This window comes from Protomyctophum bolini (genome assembly GCF_963924005.1).
Source record: "Protomyctophum bolini genome assembly, chromosome: 10".
In the NCBI taxonomy this organism is placed as follows: domain Eukaryota; kingdom Metazoa; phylum Chordata; class Actinopteri; order Myctophiformes; family Myctophidae; genus Protomyctophum; species Protomyctophum bolini.
In genome coordinates this window covers 29,433,232-29,442,932 of record NC_137871.1, presented here as the reverse complement: position 1 = coordinate 29,442,932, position 9,701 = coordinate 29,433,232, and positions in this window count along the sequence as shown.

Genomic DNA, 9,701 nt, shown 5'->3' with positions numbered 1-9,701 from the left:
TGAATATATACATATCCAAACGTGCAGATGTTGGACTGTACATAAGACGATCCTTTTGAAACTTCTCAAGGGAACTTCCAAAGCCAATTTTAGTCTGGACTGTAGGTCGTTCCACGACCAAGGGCCAAAGAAGGCCAGACATTTTTTACCCCCCTCGGATTTGAATGCTGGTACTACATACCGTAGCCAAGCATTTGACCTGAGGTTGAGACCATGTTGGACCAAGTCGAATTTGGAGGAAATGTAATATGCCAATGTTGAGCCTGCGAGATGTCAATGAGAACCAACCGACTGCAGCATACAACGTGCAGTGATGTGTTTTGAAAGATGAGTTCGTTATGAATCTCAGTGCAGCATGGTACAGGGGATCCAATTTGGCCAAGGTGGAGGAGCAAACAAACCTATAAATGTGACCAGATTTGACTGAGGGACTGCTATTGGCTTTTTCATGAAATTTTCGTTTTTCCATGTCATATATGAAAGCAGGGAATCATAGCTTCAAATTGACATTGGTTGTTCAGTTTGACCCACCAGTTTTGGAGATATGGCTTGTAGAGTAGTGTTGCTTGTATGACGCGCACGCACTGAATTCAGGTCCATTCAAGCTGTAGGTTTTACCATTTATTCTTGTCACCACACGTAAGTTACAACAGTTCCCAGGCTTTAGATATAACTGAACGTGGTTGTTAAGGTGAATAAGAGGTGCGATTGATACGGTCAACAGAATTGTCTTCTCCTACGCTCACCTCCTCTCTCTATCCAACTTCCCTCACCCAAGTGACAGGTAAAGCCATGAAAACTAGAGTGGCAGCGCCCCAGCCCCTGTGACACGCCCACTACCTAGGCAGTGCCCATTAAAGTGACATACCTTACGTCAATCATAATAGCACATTAGAATGCAACATATTACGGCTCCTACAAGTAGTAAGAGTACTGTCTTGCAGAGAAACAGCGAGTTGAGAAAACAGGCTTGAAAGGTTCACTTCTAACATTACACTTAGCTACATGTTTAAGCATTTATTTCATATTTATGTTGATTTCAGCTCTGACACTTATTTCAGACATGCTCTAGTATGTGAAGAGTCTGCCTGTGATATTAACTCATTGTGGATACAATAAAAAAAAAAAAAAAGTATTTCTCCTCTGGTGAAAAGCTGGAGATGGCAGACTCTCAGTCACAAATCTGGTCACAAATGGTATCACCATAATCCAATCAATTCTCTTTTATGCTCAAATATGGAGATCCCTGTTGTCATTAATATGACATCATAGTGCTGATATCATGGACTGGCCTCCAAGTTCTATGATAATGGGTATGTGAAAACAAGACATTATTCTGACAGCATCACAATTTAAACCCCCAACATATTTATGTTACAACCCTTTGGTCTAGGGCAGTTCCCAAACTGGGAGTTGGGAGCCCTGGAGGGGTTTTCCAAATTGATTAGATGATTAGCTTAATGTGCAACACTCATTCAACAGTAAACAAACCAAACCAGTATCTACACATTTTCGAAAATTACAATTTCACATATTATGTAAGAAAGACAAAGAGGAAAACATTGTGAAAATAGCTGATCTACAAGCTGATCTGAGCTTGTAGTTCGGCTACTTTCACAATGTTTATCTCTGGAACCGAGTCAAATATGATTATTTTGTGGAGGACGACAACTGAATTTAAATAATGTGATTGATTGTCTACTGCTTTTCAGTTGTTAGGGCAGACTGAAGATGTTATAAGAGAAGGCCTAGTGGCCACAGTCAATTAGTGGCCAGGGCATTAGCAGAGCCACAGGTGTCAGTCCACTTGGCTCTCAGCACAAGCACTACCACACAAGTGTGTGTGTGTGTGTGTGTGTGTGTGTGTGTGTGTGTGTGTGTGTGTGTGTGTGTGTGTGTGTGTGTGTGTGTGTGTGTGTGTGTGTGTGTGTGTGCATGTGCGTGTGCGTGGGCGGGCGGGCATGCACAGTAATCTGAACGCGTACCGTACACTCCTGTGTACCTGCGCAAAGTACATGAGTGACATTGTACAGTCAGTGTGTAAAACATTCATGATTCATCAACTGGAAATATTTGACCTGTAGTGAAATGACAGCATAAATGGTGACAGTTGTGGGGTGAGAGTATTTCAATGAAAGATGGTGCACAGCATTTACAGAGACAAGGCATGCAGGTGAACTGGAAATGATAATGTTTCGGGTGTTGAACCTACTCCAACGATAATTCACTTAAACACTTTTAAGGTGTTATGCTCAGCTCTGGCACCAGTTTGAAATTGCTAATCAATGTATTGATTACTTAAATATATACCACTATAGTCTTGAGCCTACTTAAATGTTATTTGCTTTGGGACAGGCAGTGTATTACTGTATTTTGGCCAATCCGCTTTAATGACACCACTAAAATGTGTCATGATATAGCAAAATAAAAATAAAAAATAGGTGACAATAGTGCTGGCTTGGGAATTTAGTTTGGTCTCTCAACACAATGATGCATTTCAAAATGCACACCTCTATTATCAGAGCAAAGAAGCCTATTAACGAGTGTGTGTGTGTGTGTGTGTGTGTGTGTGTGTGTGTGTGTGTGTGCGTGCGTGCGTACACTTGTACAATAATGATACCCTGGAGGGCTTAATGACACACCGGTGCAATCTCTCCTCTATAGACATCTTGTGTGTGTGCATACATACAGTACACAGTGTGTACTGTATTGTATATATTTTCCATTATACGTGAATAAATCAATACAGTGTATAGCAACCATAATTATCTGAGAAATGAAGCAACATGCCGGCAACATGGTGTAGGGGAGAAGATGTGCTACCTGCTAAATGACATGCTAACTTACTGGTCACTTGTAGAAACCCACACCTGCATTTCAAGTCTCGTTATTACATATGGTACGCATACATAGTCTGAGGCTAACAAAAGAGTCACATTTTCTTAACCACTTAAAACTCCTTCATTCATTTGATAAATAGCAAAAATAACAATAGCAAGCTTACAACACTTTCTTTAATGGGGACTGCATGACAATAGCATACAGCAGATGAAGTTGCGATCGTATCTTTCATTGCAGGTCTGGGCCTCTGCCTAGCAGACAGCAACGGCAGCCATATGGCCCCTCTTTGGCCTCACTCTACTTCAGCCAGTGTTCGGCATTTGGAGTATCGATTAGACCCTCTGGGAACCGCAACGGCCAACTTGACAGGGGCCAAAAGTGCATGGTCCACAAAAACAAAGGCTTTTGCAACAAAGTGAACAAACAAAAAAACCCAAACAAATAAAAATCATACAAATCCTTCTCATCTTCCCCTTGACATCTCATCCCTCCACTGAGTCATCATAGTCTTTATTCGTGCCGGCTGGCTCCACTCAGCTTAGGGGTTTTTATTTGCCACTAATAGGTATGTCATTTGAAAGTGACAAATCTGACAGCTATTTTACCCAGGGTGTACTGTATGGCGCCGGTGCTTTAATAGAGCCGTCGTTCCGTTTCCTCTGCAAGAGAAAGAAACAAAAGCAAGCAAGCAGTGAAGGAGCCACGTACTGTACGTCTTTCTGCTGCCAACGACAACGCTGCGAGACGCAGAGCCAAATCTCTGTTGCACTGGCCATGATGGGAATTGCAGGGTGTCACGACTACGGTCGTGTGTGGTTATGATTAATTATGAGTGTTATGATTTATGAGTGTTATTTTGGATTATAAATATATATATATGTTTATTACTAGTATATATATATTTATATGGTGGTATATTGTTATAGTATATATATATGTATGTGGAATTATCTTAGGCCTAGATGTCTTCTAATATATATATATATATATATATATATATATATATATCTATACCTGAGCAGCAGTTGTCATGAACCTGTATTAGGCTACAACAGTCTACCGACGAAAGACACCCTCTCTTCGGCCATGTGCCAGCCAAAAGCCGTCTCAAATCCAGGAAAAACTTCCTGAATAGCACCCCTCTGCTCGGAACACCGAGCATAAGTAGTGAGAGAGTCACTCAGTGGGAAGAAAGGACTGGCAACCTCCCACCAGCTACAACGATGGAGCTAAAGGCTAGCGAGGCACTACCCCCTGGAGCAGACTCAACATACGCAGTGTGGAAATGCCTTAATAGATTAAGATCTGGTGTTGGGCGAGCAAAAGCCACTCTCGTAAAATGGGGTTTTTCTGATGACGAGGACACTGTGTGTGACTGTGGCACTGAGCCGCAGACCATGCAACACCTCCTCACATGCCCCCTGCTGGAACATCCCTGCACAGCAACGGACTTGGCAGAGTTTAACGAAAAGGGACAGCAATGTGTTCAGCTGTGGCTTAACCACATCTAGCGTGTATTGTAACTAACTGTATTGTGGACACGATAAGAAGAAGATTAGGCTACCTCTCCTCCCATGCAGAGTATGTTAATGGATCGTCAGACCGTTCATTGTCATCAAGCCTTGTGTCTGCCTGTCTGGGTTTGCCCTGTCGGTCATGACCATGGAGGTCTGATCAACCTCCCTGATTGGCTGACGGTCACGTGAGCGAGCTAACGGCCGTGGCTCTCTCACTACATAGCCCATTCATGCCCAGCCCGGCGCTGGGGAAACACTTCCAAGGTCTTTCCCCCATCCGTCGTACTACTACATGTCGCCAACTGTTTTGTGTTCCTTTATTTTGTGAAGTTGAACTTTTGTTAGACAAGCTATTCCCTTCGGAAAGGAATAACTTTAGTTTTGTTTTTGGATTCCGTTTATTTTGTTCATGTGAGTTAAGAGCCATTTATTTGCCAAACTATTGTTGATTATTATAATTTATTCATTATACCAGTAAGACGCGCAAACGCGGGAAGCGAACGCAGCTCGTACATATTTGGGTTTTGGACGTATAGCTGCTTTGGGGACTCCTTATATGGTTATGGCTGAGTCATGGTGACACAAATCACTCAGCTCCATATATGGGCACAAAAGCGGGACAGACAGACAGACAGACACACAGACACACAGACAGACAGACATGATCTGCTAGGTCTCATAGTAAGTGCTCACTGCGTTCGCAATCACTGCGTTCGCAACTATTGAATAAATTCTTGCATTAAGGCCTTGGTTTCCGTTTTCTCTCATATATTACATTACCTTTACCCCTAGACATATGGTTTTGTAACAAGGGGGATTCACTAACAACGCCTCCGTTGCACATCCTTCCCTCCCTTGTACTGTAACCTCCCCAAATCACCCCTTAGGGGTGTGTACAGTATAATGTATAGCATATTTCTGATGTGGGGCAGAAACCAGCTATAACACCAACATCTTTGGCTCTGTAGCTCTCCTTAGCCTGAACTTTGACCGTTTTCAGCTTCTCCACCACCACCCTCACACCCTCAAAGTCACCAGCTATAGGAACGCATCCCTTTTCTTCTCAAGCTTATGTATCATCTCTTTGGTCATCCACGGTTTGTTGTTGGAGAAGCAGCGGACCTTCTTAGTAGGAACGCACTCCCTCTCACAGAACCTGATGTAATCAGTGATGACCTGACAAAGGCTGTCTACAGAACATCGTCTCCATGTTCATTGAAAAATGAATACCAGTCTGTCATTTCAAATTCAAACCTGAGTCTGTCTTCCACTTCTTCAGACCAGCTCTGCAGTTCTCTGGTGCTGCTGCACCTCTGTCTGGTGAGACAACCTCTTCACAAGTGGGAGATAAGAAGAATATGAGGGATGATATGAAGACAAGGGGACCACAAGAGGCCCTGAGCCTTTATTGCACACTTACCACTTACAAGCTTACCAGCCCTGCTCTAAAGAGCAGGGCTGGTAAGCTTGTGAATCAAACGTGATCATAAAGATGTACTAAAAATCTATGACATGAAATAATTTTGCGCTGAATGACAGCAGTGAGATACTGTATCCAGCATTACATTTTTCACTGTCTCTTTCCGACTGCCGTGCAGAATTAAAACATTCTGAATGAGATTTTGTATCGGTAGCTCTTCGTGTTGTCAAGAGCGTGATCATGCATGACTATTTAAATAGGTCATTTGCATTATTCAACATCCAATCCATGTTTTGCGCTCGGGGGAAAGCGAATGTTGGCAAAACTGTGGGCTATTTTTTTTGTAAAGGCTCAACAAAATAATCGAGCAATATCAGCTTTTCACTCTGCCTTGTTCTATGTTATCTGTTCGCCATGCTGCAGAGTACATCTGCAATGCAGGGGGCTCCATGGTCTGCCCTCTATTTCACATGTCATTGCCTAACACCTCTCCCTTCACTCTTACTCTAAGCATCTGTCAGTGAGGTTTACGACACAGACGCAGCCGTCTGACTGCTGGAGCACATTAGTCTCACAGCGTGCTCCACTCCCCTCTTTCCATTCATGATCCTTATACCTTTTCATATGGATATAGACAAATTGGAGCTGGGCTGACGATGACGCAATAACGAGGCTTTGCAGTGGAAATTATGTTTGGGGAGGATTGGTGCAGCATCCCTTTCTGGACTCTGGCTCTCTCAAGCTCTCGTGGACAGAATAAGGTTGAACGAGAAGGCAGATATAGTCAGAAATATAGATATACATTTATAAGCCATAATCGTCACATACCTCAACGGTGATCACTTGCTTATTACTCTGCTGAGAGGAAGAGTGTGTGTGTGTGCGTGCGTGCGTGCGTGTGTGTGGGAGGGCGTGCGGGCGGGCATGAGGGTGTTTGTGCTCGTGTGCAATGGTGGAAAAAGCACTCAAATGTTTTACTTTAAGTAAAAGTATCAATACTGCAATGTAGAAATACTCAACTGTTACAAGTTGTAATGTGAAAATGACATTTCAGTCTGCTAAAAAAATATACTAAAGAAAATACTCTTCCACCTGTTACCAGCAGTCAAAAACCTATTTGTGTTTATTCTAGTAGACCAGAACAAGCCATATAGGGCTATGTGTTGAAGGAGTGTCTTGTTGCCTTTTCAACCATATGTATTAAGTACTAGCTAAGTACTAGCTTCAAAACATACTTAAAGTACCAAAAGTATAGTACTACTCTGCTTATTATATGCAGAATGTTCCGTTTCACAAGTTATCATATATCTAAGATGTATTTAAAAAATACTTTTGAAAATAGCATATCTACGTACAAGCTCAACATGTTTTGTTAGCTTTCAAATATAGCCAAAGTTGAAATAGGGCTGAAGTGTGTGTGTGTGTGTGTGTGTGTGTGTGTCTCTCTCTCTCGTGTGCGTGCACACACAGGAATCCCCATTCCCTTCCTTTGCCTCTACATCTCCACCATCCCTACTGGTCCACATTAGAATTCATCCCTCATCATCCCGTGGAGTTATGACCCAGTAATAGTCAGCCCCTGTGGCCTCGGCAAATGAACAATAAAGCCAGCGCCCTGCAACGGATCAATGAAGATAGAGAGAGTCAGGTGCCAAATACTGACCCAACCCCCCCACCCACCTACAATAGCTTGTTTCATTGCTGCGGCCAAGATGGGGTGGGGACAAATATGGCCTTATCGCGCCCACTTAACCTCGACAATATCTTGGGTAAACCTTGCTTTGGAACAAGTGCATTGCTTCATTATAAAGGCCTGACTGAGAAGTAGGCCTTGTATGCTGAACAAATGACACTGACAGGGACACATATATGGCTGTGTGCGTGCGTGCCTGCGTGCGTGCGTGCGTGCGTGCGTCTCTGCTGGTATCCCTATTTTTGGCATGGGATCATAGGTGAGATTTGTATTTTATTCAAATATTTTCAAAAACTTAAAATACAACAAAATGTAGGGCTTTAGGTGGTTAATTAAGTCTGAGTGTAAAAATGGACGCTGTCGCATCTAGTTCTCCATGGGTGCTGTTCTTCTCAGCGGAATGGTTATCTTGATACCACAACACGGGAGCTGTTGGAAAGGGGCGAGAGGAAAGTTGTTGTATAGGGTAGAAACCAGTCCGATTTGCAGACCACCTTGGGGACTTCACAGGGATCAATATAGGAGGAGTGACAGCCGCACACTTGATTAAAAGTGACTGCTACATCTGGCAGGCTCTGCCATTACTTTCTCACTCGGAGTCCCCCGGGGTGAAAGAGCATGAAGTGACAGGTCTCAGTCAGCCCTCCATTACCACCTCCCTCCACCCCCTCAGGTAGCACGAGACAGGGGCAGAAATAGGCTGATGAACCACCCGGGGGACGTGACATGGAGGCTGTGTGTTTAGATCTGCATGCATTCCTGAGTGTGTACATTATGTGACTGTGCTCTAAATCTCAAACATTCCTCGAATATGGGGGGGGGGGGGGGAATGTATATTAAAATTTAAATAAAATTATATTAAATTTTAGTTTTTACTTTTTTATGTTTGTTTGACAGAGACAATACAACAAAACTATGAATCAAGTTATAAAAACAAACAAAATATATTTTGTATTGGATCCGAGCTGCGCAGCGTGTGCACTGCCTCTTCGGCTGGTATGCTGCAAATTATCTGAGGAATGTTACCAGCCCTACTGTGCTCGCATGCCGTGCAATATAGTGTGTGCGCTGCATGCTGTGCGTGACAAAGTAAAGGGTCATGGGAAGTAAAGAAAATCTCACAGGAGTTATCAGACACAGACAGAGGACGGGTTACACAGATAGGCAGACGGGTTGGAATCAAACCAAGTACTATCTCAACAGCATCATGCTACGGTTAATTATTGCAGTGCACGGCATCCAAGGGAGCTTTGCTGCCAAATGGCAGTTTGAGTCACCCTCTCTCCGCAAAATCATCCCATACTTGCTTTGTGGACGCAATACAATCTCACTCAGACCAAAACACAAGTGCCAGTGTATCAAAGCCAAAGTGACATTAAAAGAAGGCAGCATGCTTGATGTAGCTAATCTCCATTGTGGAATACAAGATACATATTTGCCATGGACCAGCATGAGACCCATCCATTCAAAGGGGGCTTTTTTTAAAAGCAATAATGGAGAGGCCCTCATGTCACTATTGGAGGCTTTGAGTAAAAAATAATAAAAAAATTAAAAAACGATTGGTTATAGCCCATGTTTTTTGAAATTTTGGAAAAAAAAGTTATCCTCGTTTCTCATCATTTTGGACCATGGGCTATAGCCCATATCGTACGGCATACTATAGCACGCCGTTTTTCATCATTTTTGAGGATTTGAAAAAAATGACAAAATGACAAAAACGATGGGTTATCTCATCAAAAAAAGTTAGCCTCGTTTCTCATCATTTTGGACCATGGGCTATAGCCCATATCGTACGGCATACTATAGCGCGCCGTTTTTCATCATTTTTGAGGATTTGAAAAAAATGACGAAATGACAAAAACGATGGGTTATAGCCCATGTTTTTTGAAATTTTGAAAAAAAAAGTTATCCTCGTTTCTCATCATTTTGGACCATGGGCTATAGCCCATATCGTACGGCATACTATAGCACGCCGTTTTTCATCATTTTTGAGGATTTGAAAAAAATGACGAAATGACAAAAACGATGGGTTATAGCCCATGTTTTTTGAAATTTTGGAAAAAAAAGTTAGCCTCGTTTCTCATCATTTTGGACCATGGGCTATAGCCCATATCGTACGGCATACTATAGCGCGCCGTTTTTCATCATTTTTGAGGATTTGAAAAAAATGACGAAATGACAAAAACGATGGGTTATAGCCCATGTTTTTTGAAATTTTGGAAAAAAAAGT